The sequence below is a fragment of the Amphibalanus amphitrite genome, unplaced genomic scaffold, assembly GCF_019059575.1.
Source record: "Amphibalanus amphitrite isolate SeventyFive unplaced genomic scaffold, NRLGWU_Aamphi_draft 000497F_arrow, whole genome shotgun sequence".
Taxonomy (NCBI): domain Eukaryota; kingdom Metazoa; phylum Arthropoda; class Thecostraca; order Balanomorpha; family Balanidae; genus Amphibalanus; species Amphibalanus amphitrite.
In genome coordinates, this window is record NW_024881991.1 from 209,204 (window position 1) to 235,207 (window position 26,004).

At 46.9% G+C, this 26,004-nt stretch overlaps 1 pseudogene; it reads left to right on the top strand.

Moving 5' to 3' along the window:
* Positions 1–26,004, top strand: part of LOC122392701 — a 105,844-nt pseudogene that overhangs the window by 47,510 nt on the left and 32,330 nt on the right.

Genomic DNA, 26,004 nt, shown 5'->3' on the forward strand with positions numbered 1-26,004 from the left:
GTTGATCGTATATGAAGTCATGTATGGTTTACGGGGCCATTCCGACCCATTTTGGTGGTAAAAAAAGGAGTTAATTTTTCCCCCATTGACTTATAGTGGTGAGGTCGAGAAATTGACATGACCTTAGGTCATCGCTATCAAAATTCCGAGATAAACATATTGCAACTACTAATGACCTTATAACATCCTGCGACTTTTAAAGGCCTCCGACATCTACTGTAGCTCTGGCACGGTGACAAAGTTGCAAAAAAGTGACTTGAGGTTGGGTCATTCAAAGGGATCTGGTGACCTGACCTTAAAAGTTAGGAAATTCAAACTTACACACCATATGTAAAATTGATGAGAGAATAGTCGTACTAAATTTCGCGGCGCTATGCGCCGCGGTTTCCCCGCTATCTACGAAAAACCTCAGGGGGGCGGCGGATATCCGCCGCCCCCCCCCCCCCAGTCGGTGCGCGGGTTAATGTTGATATCGGGATAGGCCCGTAAGCCATCGTACACACCAGGCCTTCCCTCGGAGCTGGTGAGACGATGGATCGGCCGTCGTCTCCGGTCCGTTTGGCAGGCCCGTGCTCGTTGATTTGGCACACCAATAACGACCACCGCCCTCCACTGGCACCGATAACTGGCACGTGCACAGCACAACTGTTGTGAGACCGAGCCGAGTGCGTACCGCGCTGTCGTCAGACGGCAAAGATGCGTTTCTCACCAGTCAGATAAATTACCAATTCAAGGCCCCCACGGCGGTAAAGCTATTTCGGGAGTTATTTTCATGTAGTATTTTGGCAATTGGCATGTGCCTAAAATGGCAACGGATCTATGACGAAAAACGATTCCACTCGAGGGGGTGTAAAAGGGTCTTACAATTTGCAATCAACCGATGTTAGAAGGTTACGATTTGCTCTATTTATATTTGTAGATAGTGTTCACAAAATTAATTTTGTAAGGCACCAGTGTCCACTAAATATCAATTGAAATTAAAGTCATCCCTTGAACTTTGAACTGTCAGCCATTCTAGCTGACCTGCCACTTCCCCATTACCCGATTTTATCGGAAGTACATTAAGTTCTTTTTTAAGACTTCATTAAGACTCACGTGTATTTTAAGTTCGGCTGCACCCGGTACCAAAACAACTACTTTTTTGCCCACCCCTAAAAACTACGGATTTTCCATTTTATGGAAAATCCGAGATAGCCATTTTAAAGAACTCGTTGAGCTGCGTCTTTTCATTCCTTAATTTGCAATTTGCTTAAAACCTCCATTTTTGGCGATTTTTTAAACATTTACCACTTTTTGACCGAAAACGCCATGTAGTTACATCACTAAAATCGATATATCTCAAAAAAATTTGAAAATTTTTTCTTAAAAATTGCACAGGAGACGTCAAATTGATGGGGAAGAAGGTATGCCAAGTTTCAAGTTGCTAACGCAAGCGGTTCATGAGTTATTCAAGAAAAACGGAGGGGGGGGTCGGATCCGACCCCCCCCCCCAGGCGGTCGCGGGTTAACCCGCGACCTGGTGGGGGGGGGGCTATTTTTTGCCCCCCCCCTCCAGACTTTTCGATATATCTCCAGAACCGCTGCGCCGATCGTCACCAAACTTTCAGTACCCTCCCGGACATCAATTTTACACATTGTGACCAAAAATTTTTCCAAAGGCTATGATAGGTTGGCCGGAAATGACGTCAGAGTGACGTCATGTTCTACCGTTTTCGACCCAAAAAAGGGTTTCGCGGGAAGAGCTGTCAGGCCTATAGCTTTGCGAATACATAAAAATGATAAAGACATAAAAGCTGTAGATTGGACAGGGCTACAAAACTGCTATCTCGGATTTTTGAAATGTTTGGATTTTGACCCCAAAAATAAAAAAATAGATTTTTTGAATATAATAATCGAAAAATCCAAAAAGTTTTTTTGAATTTCGCAAAAACCGGAATATATGTGATAGTCCTTACCGCCATCAATCCACATACAAAATTTGAGATTGATACCTCTTTTTTGGCGAAGTTATAGCGAAAAAACTGTTCAAAATTGATGACGTCAAATTTTCAAACTCAATTTTTAGCAATTCTAGACCCCGTAGCGCAAAACAAAGACCACCATTAGACTCCCCGTGACGAGCTGCATCGAATCAATACCCATTTTATGCAAAACTATCAACTTTAAAATTTGACCTTTTTTGGTCTGACCTTGACCTGACCTTGACCTGAACTTTACCAGAAAGTGACCTAAGCCGTACCTGATAGTCTTATAACCAACACCATTGAGTTGGAAATGAAAAATTGGCCATAAAACATGTATCACACAACCTTAGTAAAGTTGGGCTCATGTGACCTGACCTGTGACCCTTGGTGACCTGACCTGAGACCTGACCTCGTATTGCCAGTGACCTCTAATAGCAACATATTTACTAGGCAACTGACGCCCTACCGCTGATTCTCGACAAAATGCGTTTTCCTCGGTGTTATAGCGCATTCCCTAGAAGACCCGTGAACGGTGAAACATTTCATCTTTGACCTGACCTGTGACGTCATCGGTGACCTCGAGGTCAATGAAATTTGGTTTCTCTCGACAAATTTGACAGGCCTTTCGAACGCCGTTTGAATTTTGCGGATCCGTCCAGTAGTTTCGGAGATACGAGGGGGGGGGCAAAAAATAGCCCCCCCCCCCACCAGGTGGCGTTATAAACAGACCCCACCAGGGCGCGGGTTAAGATTACATTGCCGCGAGGAACTACCTACTCGTTTGTTATAAATTTTCCCAAATCAAGGATACGAATTGCAAACATATTTAATGGCGTCCACTTGTCCAAAAATCAGGACAGTAAAATTGTTTTTGGGAGCTGTTGGGATCCAATTCCAGCCCGCTCATTAGAGGGCTGGATTGGCATTATTCTTCCTTTTTCGATTGGATGCTAAGACTGCTCCTCTTCGATTGGGATGGCCACTGACAGCTGATATTACCAGCACGGCAGACATGTGCACTATCGCTAAATTAATGTTTATTTGCTCTTGCTAATGACATAATAGATGATTATTACATACGTAACAACGAATTCGGCATGGCATGTAGGTAATGGTTAACAGCCTTTGATCACAGTACAACCAACTTGATCCGTTTATTCCTTACGTTATCAAAATAATTGCGAGCTTCTTATACAACGCGTTGCTATAAACGTCTCATTTTCATTATAAACATAAACGTATGTATATAAATTGATAAAAAGTTGTTAAACGGTAATGTAAGCAAGATGCAAGTCATCGCTATGAGCCAATGCGAAAATTCCCCGATTCACACAATAGGTAGCCTACTGAATAGATGCGGATATACTCGTACGACATATTAAACTCGCTCGTATCTATTCACGAGTGAATTTCAAATGAGTGCGCTCAAGTCACTGCGCTCAAGATCGAAACGCTTCGCTGCTGATCCATTCACCACTTCCAAACTAATTGAGAACACAATTTCTGCTGAAGGGGCTAAGTTTGCACGGTAACCATTCGTCTCCTGCATTGAAAGTATTGCAATAAACACGAGGCACACTGCACCAATCCTCCGTCCTTGCCGGTCACCTACTCCCCGATTTCGACAGAATCGCCCTGCTGCTTGTAGTATATGTTTGCCCCTGCTTGCAGTACATCAGCGCTTTATGTTGCTGTCTGTGACGGCTGCTGACTGCAGCAGCCGTCACTCATGGAGTTCCTTTCATATGACCCCTCCCTCCCCTCCCCCACCACCCCCACGGCCAGCGGTGCTGCGGTGGCCCGCGGACATGCCGCGGACGATCAAAGGCAGGGACCAAATCACATCACACGGCGGGGACGCCGCCATACACGGCGTACCCGCGGCCAATCCCGCTGGGCAATTACACTCTGGCTGCGGTCAGACATCGACAGCGATGGTCAGTGGCCAATAAGGCTATGGCCCGCGGCGCAACGGAAAACATCGGCAGACATGGGCTGTTTGATACTGTACTGGAAAGAGCGAAACTGCCGATCAGTCCTTTGACCGCCTCTCTGATTTGTTGCAGGATGAACTCGTCTGAGTCGGAGGACCCGCTGGACGTCCGGGACGTGCCCCCGTGGACCATTAAGTCGACAAACAGCTGTCTCCGATACCACCGTAACTCGCGGGTCAACTCAGGTAATATCTCTGGGCCTCAGCCTCTGCCAGGCTAGTCGCCAGTGTTACCGAGAATCGTCTGTTTATTCATGTGACCTGCACGGCGGGCACTCGCAATGCATTTATTCAGGGTGACATTGCTTATTTCGTGTTACAACGCAGTATTGAAGTTTATAGTTGCTTGAGAAACGCGGCAAACGTTATAAACGGCTGCTAAAGAGAAAAAGAAAAGAGCGAGAGAGAGAGAGAGAGAGAGAGAGAGAGAGAGAGAGAGAGAGAGAGAGAGAGAGAGAGAGAGAGAACGCGCAGCCATTTGCATATACGGACTACTGTTAGTCTGGCTTCTGGTGCGTGTTAGGACGGACTTCAACAAATGGGATGTGTAACTTTGCCTCGTCCTGCACTGAAAACAAATCGACACAGTGAGGGCATGTTCTGTACTGGTAACACATCAGTCATGTGTTAATCGCACCCAAAACACAAGAAGGCTGAGTATTTTCACGCTTGGCGGGACCTTCGACACGTTTGATAACACATAAAACAGAATAATGACACAATTTTATCGTGCCAAGCACGCTGGACGAATGTAATGCATCAGTGTATCGAAATCATGTGTTGTCGGATATGGTAGACGTGTACCCTTGCACAAATACACCGTGCCATCCACCAGTGAGTGACCTCTGAACCTTAACTTCAAATGGGGATAAGAGAGGGCGTTTTTCGAGCACCGACTTTTATGCTGGGTTTTTGTAAAAATTTGCCAAAGTGTTTTGAGAAAGGTCAAAATGCACAATACAGCCGAGGGAGTCGATACATGATAAATTGTCTAGAGCAATATGCGCTGATTACATCAAGTGCAAGCTGAAGCATAGCTAATTAACGTCTGCTTGGAGGAAGAAACTCCTCCGTCTATATAGGATATATTTGAAAAATACGTGGCTGTAAGTACACACACAGGCTAAGGTGATCGTTGACTTGCTCCGGCAGTTAGCATTAGACGGGTTTGTTTGAGAGCTCTTCCTACACCCACCTACCCACCCACTTTGATCCAGTTTTTCCCTACTGTCCCACTCCTTGAACCCTCACTGCTTACACCCGCATTCCGTTTGCCCCATCATGGGGAAGCGGCGCCGTCAGCGCCCGCTTTCTGACTCCTATACCGACTCCGACTCTGATTCCCCTCCAACCTCTACTCCTGCTCCTGACCTCACTCCCGCCTCCATGGATACCGACTCCCGCCCAATCGTCACCCCTCCCTCCTCTGCCCGCCCCTCGACTGATCTACCCGGTACCGACCCTCGCTCGTCCACTGACCACGCCTCTGACCTTCGCTCGACCTCTGACCCCGCCCGGCACTCTGACCCTCGCTCGTCTACCGACCTCGCCCGGAGCCATGACCCTCGCCCGTCCACCGACCACTCCCGGAGCTCTGACCCGCGCACGAACTTAGACAACGCACCTGCCTGTGATTCGGTTGATCGCGCTCTGCTCGAGCCTTACTTGCCTCTCCACGGTTCTTTTCTGGTTATCAAGCCCTGCGACGACGACGTTTCTTTCCGGAAGATGAACGTTTTTTGGCCTAGGAAGCAGATCGCTGCTATCACTGGTTCCATGGATCTAGCTATCGAGGCTCCGGCAAACGGCACTCTGATCGTAAAAACAAACTCCCGAAAAGAAACCAAACCGCTTCTGAAGACCACGACTTTCTGCGGCAAGAAGGTGACAGTCTCGCTCCACCAAAGCCGAAACTCTTCCAAGGGCACGATTTTTGCTCCGGAACTCCGTCATATGTCTGAGGATGAGATTCTGTCTGAGCTGAGGGGTGATGGTGTAACACACATCCGCCGCCTGACCACCTTCCGCGATGGGCAACGGCGAGACACTAGTCTGCTAGTTCTCACCTTTGACACGACGACTCTGCCTGAAAAGATCACGATCGGCTGGGTTAGGAAGGACGTCCGAGTGTTCATTCCCAACCCCCTCCGCTGCTTTAAGTGTCAGCGTTTCGGTCATGGTAGTTCTACCTGCCGCCAGTCCGCCAGATGCCAGAAGTGTGGAGAAGCCCCACACGAGGGCTCAGCATGCTCCACTCCAGTCAAATGCCTTAGCTGTGACAGCACAGATCACTCTGTTTCGTCCTCACAGTGCCCTGTCTGGCAGAAGGAAAAACGCATCTGTGAAGTGAAAGCCAAAACCGCCTGTTCCTATCCCGACGCACGACGCCGGGTAGAAGCAGAGAACGCCACTCCGACTCCGGGCAAATCCTATGCAAAAGCCGCCAGCACTCAAACTGTCTCATGCAGTACTCAGACCGAGCCGATCGCCGCGCTCCCTCCCCTGGAGCTTCTCAAGCCTCTCGCTCCCAAACCGGCCGCATCCACAAGCACGACCCAAACCACTGAGGCTATTGAGATCGATGAGCCAGTGCCCTCGCCTGACTCTCAGCCAGCTGTCTCTCCCGAGATCGCCCAGAAAACGAAACCGACCCCAGGAACAAGCCGTACTACTGACTGGACCAGAGTACAGGGGCGCAGCGGTGCCCATCCCCAGGCCTCCTCTCCTCGCACAGGGGATCGCCAACCACGTCCGCCGATTCGCGTCTCGATGGGTAGGAACCGCGCGTCGAGCTGGGCCTCGCCCAGCCGTGGAAACTCCTCTCGTCGACAACCATGAATACGCACAACATGCTACAATGGAACTGTCGCGGCCTGCTTTCTAAGTGGGCCGAACTAAAAAACTTTTTCTCTGTCTTAACACCGGTACTCATTGCTCTCCAGGAAACTTGGTTTTTACCAACTGATCAGTACAATTTCAATTTATCAAACTACACTTTATATAGGCACGATGAGCTTTACGGACAGCGCCGCCACGGTGGTGTGGCGCTATACGTACAGAATGATTATACACATAGCGAACTCGATATACACACAGATCTACAAGCCGTTGCATGTACCATGTACATCAACGGTAGAGACATAGATGTATGTAGTATTTATATTCCTCCGGATTTCGATAATTCCGAACTTCTTCGACAGCTCAACCATCTCGTTCAGCAATTCCGACATCCATTTCTTCTTATGGGTGATTTTAATGCCCACAGCCCAGCTTGGTGGGATGAACAGTTGTTAGACGGGAGAGACAAAATAATCGAAGACTTTTTTGACGTCCATAGGCTAGTTACCCTTAATCTTAACCAGCCGACACATTTTAATTTATCTCACAACACAGAGTCAGCCATTGACTTATCACTCTGTTCTCCGTGTCTCGCCCCTTGGTTTCTTTGGAGCGTTGATAGTGACATCCATGACAGTGATCATTACCCGATTTCTCTTAAATTTAGTTTTTCAGTTACCGGAATACCATCATTTGTTCCCCGTTGGAACCTTAACAAAGCCGACTGGGTGAAGTTCACCCAACTTTGTGAGGCTCAAATGCAGGATCGTTCTGCAAATCCAGAAGACGGAATATCTCACATTACAGAAACAATTATTTCAGCAGCCAAACAGAGCATTCCAATGACAAAACCTTGTAAAAAAGGCAAAGCAGTACCATGGTGGTCACCGGTTGTGCAGCAGGCCATCGCTAAGCGAAAGCGAGCCTTTCGTACATATTTAAGACTCCGAACGGACCAGGCCTTAATCTCACGAAATCAGGAGCGCGCAAACGCCAAGCGTATTATCAAGATCGCTAAGCGTGAGTCATGGCAACATTTTCTTTCTTCATTCACTTGTAGTACACCACTCAGTAAGATATGGGACTTGATCCGTAGAATGACTGGGAAGCAGACAAGTGCAACTTTCCCAGTTCTCCGTCTTCCAATGGGTCGTGTAGTTAGTGAACCAAAGGAAGTTGTCAATTCATTAGCATCACAAATTTCACACACTAGCTCCGACGCAAGATACTCTCCAGATTTTGTGGCTGCAGCACGTCAACGTTTTCAGGTTGATCATGCATCTTTTCATTCTAACAATGACGAAAGTTATAATGTTCCTTTCACTCTCCAAGAACTCAACAATGCCATAAGTGCCTCCGGGAACACCTCAGTCGGCCCGGACAAATTACATTACGCCTTCTTTCGCAATCTTTCAGAGCGTTCGAGACTTTTGGTTCTCAAAACGTTCAATTCACTTTTTGCCAATCATTTATTTCCTGAAGAATGGAAGACAAGTACAGTAGCAGCGTTATTAAAACCAGGGAAAGCGACACACAATCCTACCAGTTACCGACCTATAGCCATGACAAGCTGCTTAGGAAAACTTTTGGAGCGCATTGTTTCTAAGCGTCTCTCGTTCATTCTCGAGCAGCAGGACATGCTTTCAAGATTTCAATGTGGCTTCCGAAACAATCATAGTACAGTAGATCAATTAATTCGACTTGAAAGCGATATTCGACTAGGTTACAAAAAGAAACAACACACTACAGCAATATTCCTAGACATTAAAAGTGCATACGACATGGTCTACAAGCCAGCCTTGATTTGGAAACTCAAGAAACTTGGAATTAAAGGAAATCTGGGCTATTACTTACTCAATTTCCTCACTGGTTCCAGACGTTTTCGAGTTAGGCGACGTTCGATTTTTTCCGACTTCTTTGAAACTGAAAACGGTCTTCCGCAGGGCAGCTGTCTTTCTCCTCTGCTTTTTAACATTATGATTGATGACTTATTCCATGATATTCCTTCTGGAGTTAAGTTTTCTTTATTTGCGGATGATAGTGCCATATGGTGCACTACACCCGATTATGACGTAGGCATTCAAAGATTACAAGCTGCACTCGAAAATCTTGAAAGATGGTCTGATAGATACGGATTAGAATTTTCTCCAGAGAAATCTGCATTGATGATCTTCTCGAAGCATGTTTCTCTTCGACCTTCACGCCTTCCAACTTTGAAAAACAAAGATATTCCACTGGTACCTCACTTTAAGTTCTTAGGAGTCGTCCTTGACCCACGGTTGAATATGCACAAACACATAAAACACATACGAACAAAGTGCCAAAGAAGACTTAATTTATTCCGGTGTCTGCTTAGTACACCAGCTGGCGCAGATCGACTTACTTTATTGCGTCTTTACAAAGCACTTGTTCTTCCAGTGATAGAATATGGTTGTGCGATGTACGCTGGCGGTAGCCATGCAGCTCTGCAAAAACTAGAGGTTGTGCAAAATAATTTTCTTAGGCTGGCATTAGGCGCCCTTAAAACCTCTCCAATACATTCTCTTCAAGTAGAAGCAAACATACTTCCCTTACACATTAGACGCATCGACCTTACCTTACGATATTATGCGAAGATTAAACAGTTTCCGGAGCATGCAGCATTCGCAGCTTTAGATGTGCTCCCTCGACTACATTTTAATTATCTCGGACGATGCGAAAAACGAACAGGCCTTACGATAGCATCTAGAGTTCGAAAATATGAAGAAGAATTGGGTTACAACATGCCTGCTGTTCTTCCACTAGCTCGTCTTGGGTTCGCACCATGGTTATTCCATCATCTCGATATTTCTTTGCTTTTCACAACATCCAAAAAGTCTCTCTCGCCTGAAGAGGTCCAACAAACGTTTTTGAAATATCAGACGGAAAATGCAACATATCGTTTCATATACACAGATGGGTCGAAAGCTAACGACCTCACCGGTATAGGCATTTTCTCTCCAGATTTCGTTAGAATGCGGAAGAGGCTCATCAATAACACGTCAATATATTCTGCTGAATTATATGCAATCTTAGTCGCACTCCAGCTGATCAAACAATATCGTGTCCAGAGAGCTTGCATTTGTTCCGACTCGAAGTCCGCTATTCAAAGCCTTCAGAATTTGAACACCTCACAACATACACACATAAGTATAGCCCAAATTCACCAGCACCTTTCGGAGATAGGTACCAAAGAACAGTTTTTATGGATACCTGGTCATGCTGGCATAATGGGAAACACCATGGCTGATCACTATGCCAAGAAAGCCTTGGAACTTCCACACATTTCTCAAGCACACTTCGATATTGATTCTATTCGCACTTCCATCAAATCTCGCTGCAATCATCTTTGGCAACTCAATTGGAATACCAACGGACCAGGCTCACATCTTTATCGAATCAAACCAAAGATCGGATGCTGGTCATCTTCTACTAGACATTCCAGAAAAGAAGAAAAGGCGCTAGCTAGACTTCGCATCGGCCATACTTACCATACTCACTCATTCATTTTTGATCGTCGGCCTCGGCCCACCTGTCCCCGTTGCAGAGTGCCACTTAGTATTGAGCATATCCTCTTGCACTGCCACAAATATGATAATGAAAGAAACGTTCTGCATCAATATTGTAGGCAGAATGCACTGCAACTTACGGTACCGGTTTTATTAGGAAATGATTCTGAAGACCTCTTACATCTCTTATTTTCATATCTTACCGCAACAAATCTCATAAATCGTTTATAACATTCACATACTACACCACAACACACTAGACTTCACAATATATTAACCATGCTACGTATATAAGTATGTCGTTGATCAACACAAACGGTGCGCAATGGTCCGCAAGGTCCGAAGCACCTATTCAACAAAAGAAAAGAAAGAATGGCTGTAAGTTTATCCCGGCTATCTGGACAACTGAATTGAACAGCAGTCCTCCAGTTTGGGGCTTCGTCATTTGGTGCTCTGATTGAGCCGTCCACGTGACGCGTTCACCCTTCGGCTCTGAAGTGGCTGACCGGGCGCAACTCCAGCTCGCGTATGGTCGGCGGCCTCGTATGGGTCGGCCGCCCGCGTGCTCAGCCCTGACCGCGCCTTGACCGTATGGGTCCGCCGGCCGGGTACTCAGCCCTGACCGCACCCGAGCGCCCGATTCCACTCGGGGCCCGGCTTTGGCAGTCAGCCTGTCCAGCCAAAGCCATAGTCCCTTCAACTGCGCCCCGGCAACAAACTACATAATCACCACGTGTTTCCTTCTTTCACTTGCGATTTGGGTTAAATTTAGTAACATATGTACCTTGTATTCTGCAAATGTATTCACACAAGCCTTATGTTTTGAAGACACAATGATATTGTGTTTTAGGACACAACACGACTGGGTTAACACATTTGTAAATTGACACGTCTGCGACGGGTCAAAAAATGCATGATGCAGGGTACACAAGAAAGCCTAGTTAACACGCTCTGCCTGTGCGTTTTTAGTCGTTTTTTGTGTCATTTTGTTTTCAGTGTGTTCTTCGATTTGCGCTTGAAAACTGAAGCAAATTTGTTCAGGCTAATTCAATTCCCTATGTTTTGTGTAAGTTCTGGATGGGTATTTCCCAATTACTTTCACACATACGAGTAGGTATGCTTACGATGTGATGTGGTATACTATAACTAGTAGTGATATTAATTATCTTCACTAAGGAGGAATATTCTAAATGTTTTAACCAGATAAAAGGATTTCAGAGAAGTTAGCAGAGACCACGGACGTATAAATATACTTTGACACTTCGCAAAAAGGATTTTCTCTGACTCTTATGAAGTTAGATTATGTCACTTACAAAGTGCGGCCCTCCAGGTAGTGGCTGGTTGCCAACATCACAATAATCGATCTGCATTGATGAATACGTCTAATGGCTGTTGAAAACCGAAATGTGTGCACGAACTCTCTTTTCATTTCTATTGAGTCATTTTACAGGAGTGTCTCTGTCATTTTAAGTTAGGTATTACACCAAAAGCACATAGGCTAACCAACCACTCTTTTGCTGGAGGGCCGTACATGGATGAATATTTATATTTATGAGCGTATGATAATGCCTATGAAGAAATGTTGTAGTTGGTAATATTCAGCTGACCTACGAAGAAATGTTTTATTCCCGTTTATATAGGTGTACCGGAAACATTCCTCATAACATTATTGAAAACACTGAAGTTTGTGGTCATTTTTGGTCAGGTCAGGTCACTGACCTATGACGTCATAAGTGAACCTCTGCACGGTCTTCAGATGTCGCAACTTCGCAACGCCCTCACTGCCAGAGGAGATGTCACAGGGAAATGAAACTTGCAGGATCTAGTATCCATTATGAGTCTCACAACTTGTACATCTCAGATTTTTCCTAAAGGTCATATGAGGTTAGGTCATTTTCGTGACCTCACCATTATAAGTCAATGGGGAAAAATGAAAACTGCTAATCTGGCGCCGGGAACGATCTCCAACTATCTCAAGCACACAGAATCGTGATTTGACGCACTTCTTGCAAGGTTACATGCGTCACTTTTGCAATGTTGACCTTGCGTGACGTCATTTATGGTCATCAAGGTCATATTAGTTTTTCGTCAATAACTCTTGATCAAATTGAGCTAGCGAGTCGGGAAGGCCACCACTGGACTCAGGAAGACCTGCCGAATCGATTGATATGCGACATGGCCTCTTTCGACCAAGTTCGTGACCTGGGGGTGCTGACCTGACCTTGACCTGAGGTCAACACCCCAAGTTGACCTGACCCGGACAAAAAGTACATCATTCGACGCGCCTGAGCGAGGCGAACACGATGCTGCCAAAATCGCGGCTCTGCGGCCGTTTTTTGCGAAGTTATTCACCACCAGAAACTGAACCGTACCTTGGGGCACTTGACCTGACCTCAGAGGTCACCAGTTGACCTAGGACCTTAAAATCGGGTATTAATCTCTGCGTCTCGTAACGGCGCACACGCTCGTTTTTTCGTGCTCCACCACCTCCACCAGGGGCGAAACGGCGAGGGGGGTCGTACCTGCCCCCCCCCCCCCCTCGACCGGCGCGTATGTAGAAAACCAATAGGTCCGGCGAGGGATATACGACTTGTCAGGAATTTTAGCTGAACTAATTAATACATCGCACGGAGTTTTGTGTAACTGTACATCATCGGTGTTGGCAAAACTTATTTGAAAAAGATATTATTGATATATCCAATACAATGTGCGCTAACCAGTTTTCTCAGTAATTCAGCTGGCAATTCCTGTGCTTTATTCAGAAAGATGTTTACAATGAGGGTCGAGCTAAAAAAAAGACGAACCATAGTGCAATTATTGACCGTGAATATCGGATGATTGGTTAAGTTAACGAAGAACAACACATGTCATGCATCCTTTGTATAACTATTTTATGGAATTTTTATTCTTTCCTTTTGTAGGACGTTTTCTAAAGTCTAAATAATGAATTCAAAAAGTCTGAAAAAATCACGCAATCACATACAAATTACTGACCGGCAAAAAATGTGGTTGGTGTCAAAAGGTCCGGCCTGAATCAAAGGTCAGGTATGCCAAGTTTCAGCTCTCTATCGCCAGCGTTTTCGGAGCTATCGCGAAACAACCCTATGGGGGGGGCGGCACCCCTCCCCCCCTCGGCCGGCGAGGGATATGCCTGTGGAGTTGTAAAAACAGGCAAATACGAGCTGAGAGTCTGTGAAATAAGAGCCGGCTAGAAATGATTTTGATGAAAGTTGATCGTCTACGAAATCAATGTGCGCCGACCAGTTTTCTCAGTAATTCAGCCAGCAATGCTCGTGCTGTGTTCAACGTGACGTTTACAAAGAAGGTCGAACTTAAAAAAAAAACGAACTATTTCTGAGTAGTGACTGTATTTTATTTACAAAACTTTGAGGAGTGAGCTACTTGAAAGCAATAAACACTAAATTAAGTTCACGGCATGTTAATAGCTAACTTATGTATCAGATAATGATTTCGTCAGCTGTTGTTGACAACTTTTGAGCCTTGGTGAGCTGCGGCAAAGGTAACACATTAAACTACAAAAAAATTGCGGCAACCTCCTGGAACCACCTCCCACCCACCACCACTAGCTCTGGAACACACGCTGAGTTTCTTCGCCACCTTGCTGCCTAGCGCTTTTGCCTTCTGTCATATCCGTGAAAATTGTGACGCGCTTGATGCTTTGCACTCATCAGTCTACTGCGGCAGTGTTTGTGCATGTGTGCGTGTGTGGGGGGGAGGGGTTAGGTGTACCTTGTCTTTTTGTGTGTGTGTGTGTGTGTGATCGAATCAAATACTAAACCATGCAATGGATTGATTCGAAATACATTGAACTGAACTACACATTTCTTTTACAGAGACGTTCTGTCCGGCGACATTCGACAACATCATGTGCTGGCCGCCAGCTGAGGGAGGGGAGACACTGAAGCAGCCGTGTCCGCCCTTCAAGGGCATCGACCCATCCAGTAAGGGGCGACCTGACAACAGCACAGATGACACGATCACCTGACCAATCGTCAGCTGTGTTGAAACGTGATGAATGTCCGACACTACCTTCTTGGGTATTGCCACTAATGCTTGCGCCACCGTAAGTTCTTTGTATCTCTAGTTAACAAAAGACATAAGCGATAGGTCAATTAGGCCAAATTTTCGATGCATCCATATTGTTACATGCTTTGAAACACCTTGCCGGTCCATTTTAATCGTTGTTTTTCGCTCGACGTTGTTTTCTTCGCCCGCCTGATTTAGTTTTCAAATTGCAGAATTCGCGTTCAAGTCGTGCTCTGAGGACGGCAGGTGGTCGGGAAAAACTGAATACGACTTCAGTCGGCCTCAGGGCTTCACAAACTATTCCAACTGTTTCCTGCCCGTCATGAAGGATCTCCTAGAGAAGCTTGGCACCCCAGAGGAGAGAAAGGTAAGTCAATGAAGATCGATAAGAGGCACAGTCTATCATTTATTCCACTTTGTGAACAGACCGTATCTGCATCTGATACGATTTCAGATGCGCATAAGTCACTAGTGACTAATGCATCACACAGACTGTGCAGAATGCATCAAACAATTACAATTCGAATTTTATTTTCATCATGATTTCGCCCGTTCAAACGTGTAAAGCAAAATTAACCATGCAAAAAAAAAGAACGTAAGCGCCTGCTTACCTTCATCAGTTCACAAGTATACATTTGGTGACGTGCATTGCTACAGCTCTTTTCAATTGTGTGCGTGGTGACCTATCTGCCAGAATGTGCCGCAATATGGCGAACTGCATTTTGAAGGTTTATGAGTTTCGTCTTTCATTCGTTCCGCAACAGTACTCCTATCGAAGTCGGACTGCTTGTCGCCGTGAACCGTCATGGAATTTCCGCGGGTTTTGGCTGTCAACAGCGTTTGACAGACTGCCAGCCGCCGAGTCAGTGGAGCCGAAACGCGAGTCTTTGATGTGATGCGCGCCAGATCAGTGCCGCATGGCGCATAATCGCCCAGATAGGGGTGCTGACTGGGCCGACACTCAGTATAGATATTCAAATGGACTCGCTTGATGGGAGCTCGGGGTATTCGCGATAGTATCAGAGGGGTAGCGAGACGCAAAACTATCGTTGCTATTCGGTGTTAGCCAGAAAAATAAAAGATAACGCTCATATTCTGCGGATACAAGCTCTGTCAATGGCATAGGCATGATGAATACGCTATGAGCACATTCTATCTAGAACGTCTCCGATTTCAGCTCAAGTTCACGATTGCCGAGGGCACAAGGACGATGGAGCTGATCGGCTGGTCCATCTCCCTGTTGTCGCTGCTCCTTTCACTCTTCATCTTCTTCCATTTCAAGTAAGTAAATAAATCTCAGGCTAAGAGTTTTCAAAGGAAAGTGTCTCCCGTTCATCCCCATGTTTTCATCGGACATCGTTCTAAAAACAGGCACCCATTTCATTGAATAACTATGATCGTCATTCATGTCGTTGAAAATACCAGGCGTGACATGAAGCGCATCAAATAAATTGAATGGCCTTCGCCATCGCTACTGACACAATGACGTTACATAGCGAAATGGATTAATTAATATCTCCCGAATATATTACACAAGAATACAAATGAAACATCATGTTATTCAATGCATTATCTCTCTCGATATCAATTAGCATGTCAAAGCTCATGAAGTCGTGTTCTAACGCCGCCTCTTCTCTGTTCCCTTCTCGCCCATTCGCCGCAGGAAGCTGCAGAATCACCGGACCCGCATCCACCGCAATCTGTTTTTCGCGATGTTGATCCAGGTGGTGGTGCGTCTGACTGTGTACGCCGACCAGGCCATCGTGCGGCGGCCCGACACCAGCCCCAACAAGCCAGGCATCGACAATACGGTACGTGCTGCATCTTAACCCTATTAGTGGCAGGGGGGGGTTGTTTTTATCCACCTCTCAGGTTTTTCGGGAATATCTCCGAAACCGCTGAAGCTACGATGCTGAAATTTTCTGACTTTTCCTAAAACTAAATTGGGCACATTTCCTGAAAATTTCAAGTTCATAACTTTACCAGGGGCGGCTCCAGAGCACTGGGAATGGGGGGGGTCCTATTCGTGAAGCGAGTCATTTGGGCGAAGATCACGATGCTGCACCAGTTTTACGAACAGTGAATGAAAGGTATCATGTGATAACATATACAAAGTTATTGTGCATCCTCTTTTGGCACGTTTTTGCTATAATAGGCGGATCCAGGCGTCCAAAAAGGGGGGTTATTTTTTACCTCCCAACATAGGTGCCCTGACACCGCCTATGCATGACCAATACAATTTTAGTCGTTCTCTCATAAGAAAATTGTAACATAACAAGACCATTGCCACCCTTTTTAGAAACAGTACCAACAAAAACCTTATTTACTATACTTTTTGTGTGCCCCCAATCTCAATGATCTGTATCCGCCTATTATTTTTAAAAATGCATATTTTTAGGATCCATGTGAATTCCTGGTTCATTCTCTATCGATCGGCAAAAGTTGCGTTAAGATTGGTTCAGAAACCTGGCCGTGATAAACAGTCTAAAATGTATCTGCAATTCGCCCGTTTTTTACCCCCCTCTACCCCCCTATTGACATTTTATAATTTTATTTTTTTAGAAATGTAGATCTCGTTGAGCCAAATCGAATGCCGTTTGAATTTTGAAAATCGGCCGGTTAGATCTCGAGATATCAAGGGGGGGTCGTAAACAGCCCCCCCCCCCCCTGCCACTAATATGGGGTAGCCAGGAGCCTGCCACTAATAGGGTTAACCGATACGGGTACCGTACCATACATGATTACATGGTACCGCGGTCACCTCACCTATCTGCGTACCGCGCGTCGTATTGTGAGTGCATCTGTGGTTACCTGAAATAAGGGGACCAGGATCATCGATACAACATCTTGAACACAACTCATGCCCCGCGGTACAATGCGGGGGCAGCTTCATCGTACATGAGACGTGCGCCGCACCGCGTCGGCCGGCGTCGCCTGAACATGACTCGTTCCTTTACTCACCAACGACAGCAGTGGCGTTCCCGATCACACCGTTACATCGCCTTTAGGAGGAGAGCTTGGAAGGCAGAGTGGCGTATTACCCACCTTAACTTCAGCAGCTTCATTAGGCCAACTTTATCCACGGACGCTACTCTAAGCCAACTTGAGCCGTCCTTTGGACCCCGCTCATTATGATGTCGTAGTACGCCGAGCTCACTTAAGAAGTTCAATTTCCGCACCGGCGATAAGTGAAATGTTTTCCAATCTGCAATCACAACGCCACTTTCAAATTTTTTATGTAATATGGTTGAAAATTTTATCCGTCGTAATATCAAACTAATCACGTTACCATCTCAGTCCCGTGTTTGTTGGCTTTCATTCTATGTAGTAAACATCATTAGCAATGTGCTAACACTCGAGTCGGATGGACCTCCATTTACTTTCACTTAGCTGGGAGACGAGATGGATGTGGATGCAAGGCAGCTAAGTCCTGCCAATGACCAAACAGGTCCTTTCCGGCCTACCATTGTATCCAGTGCTCGCAGTGGTGATGAAGTGTTTAGTTTCTGCGAAACTAAATCAATAATACTGAGGCATATAGCACATCAAACTCGCGATAATCCAATTTTACAGAATATGTGAACGACTCTAGCAAATTAAACAAATAGCACCCTTTGATCAGAAAAGTCAATGATTTTGCGTCAGTCAAGATTGAATAATGGCGAGGCACTTAGAGCGATTGAGGTGACCCATATGACCTCTTAGTCTTATGGCCTTTTTAGCCAAAATGGTATCAGAATGACAATGCAGTATGCACATTTCATGAAGCTGTTGCAATGCGTCGGTGTCTTGTGGTCGTAAATAGCAGACTCAGCTGAGCTAGACAGATTATTGAAGTTGTTCACCCCCTGCATAACAAACATAATGGTTTGAGTGGAAGATTCGTGTTGTTGCAAAAAAGTCATGCATCGAAAACAACTGCGTTAGTATTCGCGTTTTCTTGCTTGGCATGACGCATTTAACATTCTTCTTATGCTTCTCAAAGATGAAATAATTTCGGAAGTTGTTTCGTGTTAACATAAACGACAGGTCTACCAGCTTCTAAGGTCAGAAAAATTGACATCCTTCCGTCAGAGCCCGACTTATACCGTCCGAGTCCCTCCCCTGCTGTCAGAGGCCTCACGTGCCTCGTGAACGGCGGCATCAGGTCTCACTGGCGGGACACGGTTTCGCTCTGGGCGGGTAGGGGAGGTCGGTGCTGGTATCAGTAGTCTGTCGCACCGACTCGCGACCTCAATCAGTAACGGATTCCCTTCCAAAAACTGTGACCTCGTATCAGTATGGCTGCAATCGATCCGGTGAGCCGCGACCCAATACAAAGGACGCTTGATAAACTTTAAGCGGCTGCAAATGGTAGCTTGTTATAGCAGCGCCCAGCGTAGTGAAAATATAATTTTGAGCAAATGTCCGATATGGTTTTGCATACATATGAGCTCATTCGGTGAGGATGGCTTTATCCGTTGAGACCGCCACAAAGGCGTGTGATTAGGTGAAGCCAGCCATGGGCCGGTGGCCTGTTGCCGAGCGATGGGTCACGCAGGGGCTACCGCTCCTTCCTCGTCCGAGGTCATATCACGGCGAAAGACCAGGCCAGTTCACGGAAATTGTTCGGGCTACGTCAGCGACAATGCTCTCGAGAAATTTCAAGAGAACTTTTACGAGCATGTCACGGGAAGGTGTCGGAATCATCTACCTTTGTGGGTGGTGTTACGTTTATACTATATGTCCGACCGACTGGGCTACAATCGGTCAGCAGAAGGCGAGCAATGGGCGTGTGGAGGTGGGTTCTGCGAACTTACAAACGTTTTCAGTTACTGTCAGTGACGTACTGGCGGTCCCAGTTGCCATGCCACACTTGCCGGGCTGCCTTTCCCAGCTGCCACCCTCGCCGGGCTGCCTTTCTCAGTTGCTACTCTGGCCGTGCCGCTGTCCTCAGCCTGCCGTATAGGCTCTCCGTGGCTCGGCCATTAGTGGGAGGCGGGCCGACGTACGGCGCCGACACTGGGCTCGTTAGGGGCTCACTCCGACCCTGACCGTCCGCCTGGGACGCTGCCACGGCCGGCGGACACCGCGAGACACGACACGCATCGCTCAGTCGCGGCGAAACTAATATAATTGGCGCGTCCGGCATGGCCGAGACGTCAACTAAATCAGGCCGCCGAGGATGATTGGTCTGAGCAGGGAGCCGGCCGGTCCGCCGCCGGTGCTGCCGCCTGCTAGCGAAGGGCGTAACTGCTGATTGGGGAATCAGCGCCGACCAACCGGCGCGGGCGGGCGGCGGGTCCGCAGCTCACTGAGGGCGAATTCTTTTCCGAAACTCACTGAATGGGCGAAGGACGGCGTCGGTTCGACTTTGAGGGGTCTTGTCGGGCGGCTGGCATGGGTCCAGATAGGCGAGAAATGTGCTGTTACGTAATGTCTTGTTTCGGGTTTTCATTGCGGCAAGTCACCATATCGATTTTCATCAGCGGTACCTACGCGTTTATTTTATTCGCAACCTGTTTCGATGTATAGTCGACTACAGAATGATGTTCCACTCCTCAGAAGCTATCAGTTGACCGGAGCGCTAAGTTGTGCCGTTTATCACGCAATCGGCAATTGCGTGTCGATTGTGAGCATTGGGACAAAGCTATAGGGGAGAGTGGGGTAAGATGCCCAGGGTGGGAAAGACGCCCCACCCCCTCTAGCGGCGAAACAAAGAATCGAACCTGGAAATTAATGTTCTTAGCGTAAAGCGGAAGCCTGCCTTGTTAACTGTACAAAAATTTGCGAAGGTCAGTTGGGTAACGGCTGGCTGGTGATTGCATGTTTTTTATTTGCTGCTTTCAAAAAATATTTTGGTGTCAAAATATTGTAAATATCAAAGAATGTAGATAATTTTTGCGTCCCTTGCTATAGTCGTGATACATTAACATGCGTGTTCTGTGTCCCAAACAGTTTGTTTCAGGGTGTAGTTTTATGGCTAACAAATTGTACTGATTTAACCCTATTCCTGGCGGGCTCCGCCGGGACAAGAAACTGGCGGGGGGGCCGATTCGGCCCCCCCCCTGAGATCTCGAGAACGAAGCAAGATAGCGACAAGCGGTAAACGGCATCGGATACGCACGGCCAAGATCTACAATTTTTACAAAGGTCATTTTCAGGTCAGGTCAAAGATGACGTCACAGGGGTCGAAAAAGTCAAAATGGCGGCACTAGATATGGAGAGAGTTTTTCTCGAATAACTTTCGAATTAGTCAAGATAGGAACAAACTAAGGGCATCATCGTGATCCTCTCGTCAATCCGCATCGAATGATATATATGTTGACCTCGAAAGGTCAAGGTCAAAGGTTGACCTCAGGTCACGTGACCTCGAGGTCATCATGTATATCATTCGATGCGTCTTGACGAGCTGAACACAATGAGACCATCCACGCGTCTGTATCTTGTTCCTGTACGGAGTTATTGGCCAAAAACCTTTGGTGACCTTTGATGACGTCACATGACCTCACAGCTGCCCAACAGCAAAACAGACCTCAAGGTAGTGAAGGTTGATCGTATATGAAGTCATGTATGGTATATGGGGCCATTCCGACCCGTTTTAGTGGTAAAAACAGGGAGTTGATTTTTCCCCCATTGACTTATAATGGGGAGGTCGCGAAATTGACCTGACCTTAGGTCACCGATATCAAAATTCCGAGATATACAAATTGCACATACTGGTACCCTAACTAAACCCTGAAGAGAAGAAATTGATCGGTCAAAACTCTAGCTCTGGCGTGATTGCAAACTTTTCTGAGGTAGCGTCACCAAACCGCCTCTGGTGACCTGACCTGAGGTCAGATCAACTCAAAATTTTCAGACATGTTGCGTAGAAGCCTTTTAGGAAAAGTCAGAAAATTTGAGCTTCCTAGCTCAACGCGTTTGGGAGATATAACCAAAAAACCTCAGGGGGGGGGGCTCCTGAGGCCCCCCCCGCCAGGAATAGGGTTAATGTTACTTCGGTACCTTGGGGTAAGATGCCCCCAGTCCTGATGGGGAAAGATGCCCCCCTAAATCCGTAGGCTGTCCTTCAAGCAGCCCGTCAAATCATTTATTACATACTTGTGATGAGAGACAAAAGCAGATCTGGGACTATTGAGAGTCCAGTACGGTCGGGTGCTCCCCATGCCGGTCTCTCGGCCCACACAGCGACTTTTTGGGCGGCATCTGACTCTGAGAGCCCTCACGACGGCCTCTGTGGGCCCCATTATTGGCTCCAGGGCCCCTCACGACAACCTTTGAGGGCTCCCACGTTGGCTCCACGGGCCGCGCTGCCATCTGAGGTCCCCACGAGGGCGCTCGAGTGCCCAAGCATCATGAAGCCTATATAAGGGCCCCACAGTGGTCTCCGAACGCCCCCACGGAGGCTTGTTTGGCCGCGCTGGACTATGATGGCCCTAACGATGACCTCTGAAGCCCCTTACGAATACTTTTGAGGGCCCTTACGATGACGTTTGGTGTCTACTGCAGGCTCGAAGGGACTAAAGTGATTCGTTCAGGCGATTCACGTGCCCATTTATGTCACTTATAGTGCAGGGGGGCATCTTCCCCAACGCCAGGGGGCGTCTTTCCCACCCTGTGGGGTAAGATGCCCCCTTTCACTTCTTCAGGAAAATGCTTAATAGCAAAAAGTTATCATATTTCAGGCACGAAAGTGTGATATTTTTGGAGAAAAATGATGTCGGCTTCCGTTGAAACTCCAAGTTTTTGCTTTCCGATCGTCATTTTCGAATAATATGACATAGTAAAACCCTGGGCATCTTTTCCACTCTCCCCTAATTTGTGAACTCAGCCCGTGTGATGCGGCACAGCCTACCACTCCAGGCAAATAATTGCCTGTGAAAAGTGGAACATCATTCTGTAGTCGACTATACACATGCGAATTCCCGTAGTAATGATATGGATTATATCCCGGCCTCTTTGTCTAATTACCGCCTAACTTTGTATATAGCTGATGGATGGTCTCCTCAGTCGTCACCATCAACGGGTTGAGGGCAGTTACAGTTGTAGGTCATGCCTCTCCTCCCTGGGGGACCGTTTGAGACATGCCCAGAAATAGGCAGGTACAGGTCTCGCGGGTTTTAGCGGTAGGTTTTGCACCTAGAAAATTTAGTCTACTTCAGGCCATATCTTCGTCGTCTTAAGCTTTTAAGTGTTGATCGATCGATTGATCGATCTATAAGTGTGATCGACTTGTTGGTTCACAAGCCGGCCATGATCTGTAAAATTACTTCATCGTAGATCGATTAGTTTCTGAGATATAACGGAAATGTAAAGGTGCAAAACCTACCGCTTAATCTCGCGAGAGCCGTACATACCTATAGGTACCTATAGGTATACCTATGATCAAGATTGTCTCGCAGTCAGTTTTTAGACAGGCATCTTTATGTTGTAGTCACACAAAGGTAAGAAAAACATCACCTTTAGCTGTGCAGTTTAGCAGAGGGGCAATACCCAATTTTGATGGCATCATATCATTAGAAAGCCAACAATCAGAATTTCCAACATGTCCTTCACTATCAAATTACAGCAATGAAATTGAGCCGCAATAAACGTCGATGCAGCCTGTCATAGGAAAGTACGCAGGTACTTCTCCAAGCAAGGTCTGCGTCTGTGAATGATCGCATTATTGATACATACCTAACGATAGCAAAACGCATAACAAAGGAAACGTCCTGCTTCCTTTTTATTTCATTCTTTTCCATGTCTCACAAAGATAATATTCTCTTGCCATTCTTAAAATTCATGTTTAGGCTCAATTATATTTCGAACTAAGCTAAATGAGCGGTGTGCCGTTCCATAAATGCCAGCGGTCCATGCGCTGGCAGCTGATATGATGCTGATTCTATGTCTCGTTTCCAAATCTCCTTCTCTGTAAAGCCTGGCTGTCGCGGGCCATTCCAGCACGGCATTGGGTAGCTAATCTGGGGACGCGCCTTATCGGCAGCCGCAAACGTTCCTGCTGACAGGCAGATCAATTGCTGCTGTCTGCCCCCCCCCCCCCAGTCCTCTGGGAATCATCCGGGCTGGCGATGAACCTGCATGGCCATACAGCTGAGCTTGTACCCCGGGGACAGCAGCTCGGCTGAATTTGGGGCGGAAATCATCAGATGATTGCCACGTGCCGTGGTTTTTTCTTGTGAACATTCGATTTTGTCACTCGATAAGATGGATGTCGAGCCTTTGCAGTTTGATCTAATAGGACGATTGAACGAGTGAAGTGCATAGATAATCGATAAGTATTGTAAATCCACCAGAAAAGATCAGATCTATGACTATGACCACATCTCTCATTCTCTCCCACTGCAAATGACCCAGATTTCACCCCACCCTCTCTGAAAAAGGTGTCGACGGCAGTTGGACCCCGGGTCAGTGGCACTGTGTTTGTGCCGCCTTCCAGTGGGCAGCTGCCTAGTGCGTAGCCCGGTCAACAGTCCGTCGATCTCCGGCGCGGTGTTTTGACACTCGGGGGCCACAATTTGCCGCAGTGCCGCCGGGCCGGTGGTCTCTGTGTGTGCTGCGGCGGCCCGCCTGAGGTGAACAGTGCCCCTGGGACACGTCAGTCTGATCACGCTGAGTGGGTGCGCTGGTGCTGGTGCGCTCTGCGTCGTGCTTAGCTCGGCGCCGGTGGGTGGGGGGGGGACGTGCTATAGCGGGCTGTTTATGGTGTGCTGATGGCTGAAAGCGGCTGCGCCGGTCCTGCAGTGTGTTTAGTGTTTATTGCAGAGTGGGGATTTACGATCCGCAGGGAGGCATCCTGTGAATGTCTGTAAGCGCAGGCCGGTTACAGGGTGACGCTCAATATGTAACCGTGGCCGGCGTAATCGGTTAAACATGCCCGGAACTTTTAAACGGTGAACCGAGTCGACGCGCATACACCACCATTAATCAGCCTGTTCTCAACACCATGGCCAGGGAGGCGAGACGGATAAGCAGTAAGCACGGCCCATGAGCTAGTTTCCAAAATATGAATTAGGCATATGGACGAGAACATCACATTGCGTTATTGTTATATTATTGTCCGATATAACGTTTAAAGCACACGTAAAATAACATCGTCAAGGCACCATCCCAATGCCATTCTTCCGATGCTTTCATGACAACTTCGTGTTTACGTTATAAGTTCCATTATTTCAACAGCTAGGGAAATATCCCGACTGAATTGGAATGTTTCAGACCTGAGCAGCACAAAACTAAAAGCTAGCAAACCCGTTAACTTATGTTAGGCTAAAGGCCTGCCTCAGGGATTTCAAGACGTAAAGAAAAAATAGCAGTCTCTTTAATAAAACAATGACTATAACGTCAATCTACATCACAAGGAAGGTACAAATACCTATAGTTCGTTTTTCTTAAGTTTGCCCCTCACTGTAAACGTCTCTTTGAACACAGCACGAGAATTGCTAGCTGAATTACTGAGAAAACTGGTTAGCGCACATTGTATTGTAGATATGAATAATATTTTCAAAAATAAGTTTTGAACACCGACGATTTGACGTTATGTTAAGCGCCGTGCAATTTATTTATTAGTTCAGACATAATTCCTGAGGAATCGTCTATCCCTGTGGGCCTGTAGGTATTGGCAAATACGATTTACGAGTCTGTGAAAGTAATAAATTTGATGAAATTGATCGTCTGTGAAATCTTGTCAAATCAGTGTGCGCCAACCAGTTTTCTCAGTAATTCAGCTAGCAATTCTCGTGCTATGTTCAAAAAGACGTTTACAGTGAGGGCAAACTTAAGAAAAACGAACTATATTACATATGTGGAGCAAATATCTGACGGCTACCGCGGGGTCGTGAAATTGCATATCTGCTAAATGCGTGGGTTGCAGCTGATTAGACCGTTTGTAAATGGTGTTTGTGCGGCACATTAGAGATGCTCTTTGCTCGGAATTAAGTATCGATCTGCTGGTGGCCAGCTGCTGACCTTCTGACCTGCTGACCTGCTGACACTGCTGAGTGCTGAGTGCTGACCTGCTGACCTTGCTGACCGTCCTGTTCTCCCCAGCCGGTGCTCTGTGAGGCGTTCTACACGATGATCGAGTACGGCCGCACGTGCATGTTCATGTGGATGTTCATCGAAGGCCTCTACCTGAACAACCTGGTGTCGGTGCCGTTCTTCCAGGGGCCCGTCAGCTACAAAATATACTACCTGCTCGGATGGGGTGAGGATATAAATCGACAGCTGCATGCACCAGGTCTTACTTGAGAATGAGTCTTTTTCATCATCATCTTCATCTTCATCTTCATCTTTCATAATTCAGTCTTCTTAACTTTGTCTCTTCCTCCTCCTCCTCCTCCTCCTCCTCCTCCTCCTCCTCCTCTCCCTCCCTCTCTCTCTCCTCTCTCTCTCTCTCTCCTATCTCTCTCTCCCTCTCTCCTCTTCTCTTTCCTCTTCTCTCTCTCTCTCTCTCTCTTTCTCCTCTCTCTCTCCTCTCTCTCTCTCTTCTCTCTCTCTCTCTCCTCCTCTCTCCTCTCTCTCCCTCTCTCTCTCTCCTTCTCTCCCTCTCTCTCTCCTCTCCTCTCTCTCTCTCTCCTCTCTCTCCTCTCTCTCCTCTCCTCTCCCTCCTCTCCTCTCTCTCCTCTCTCTCTCTCTCTCTCCTCCCTCTCTCTCT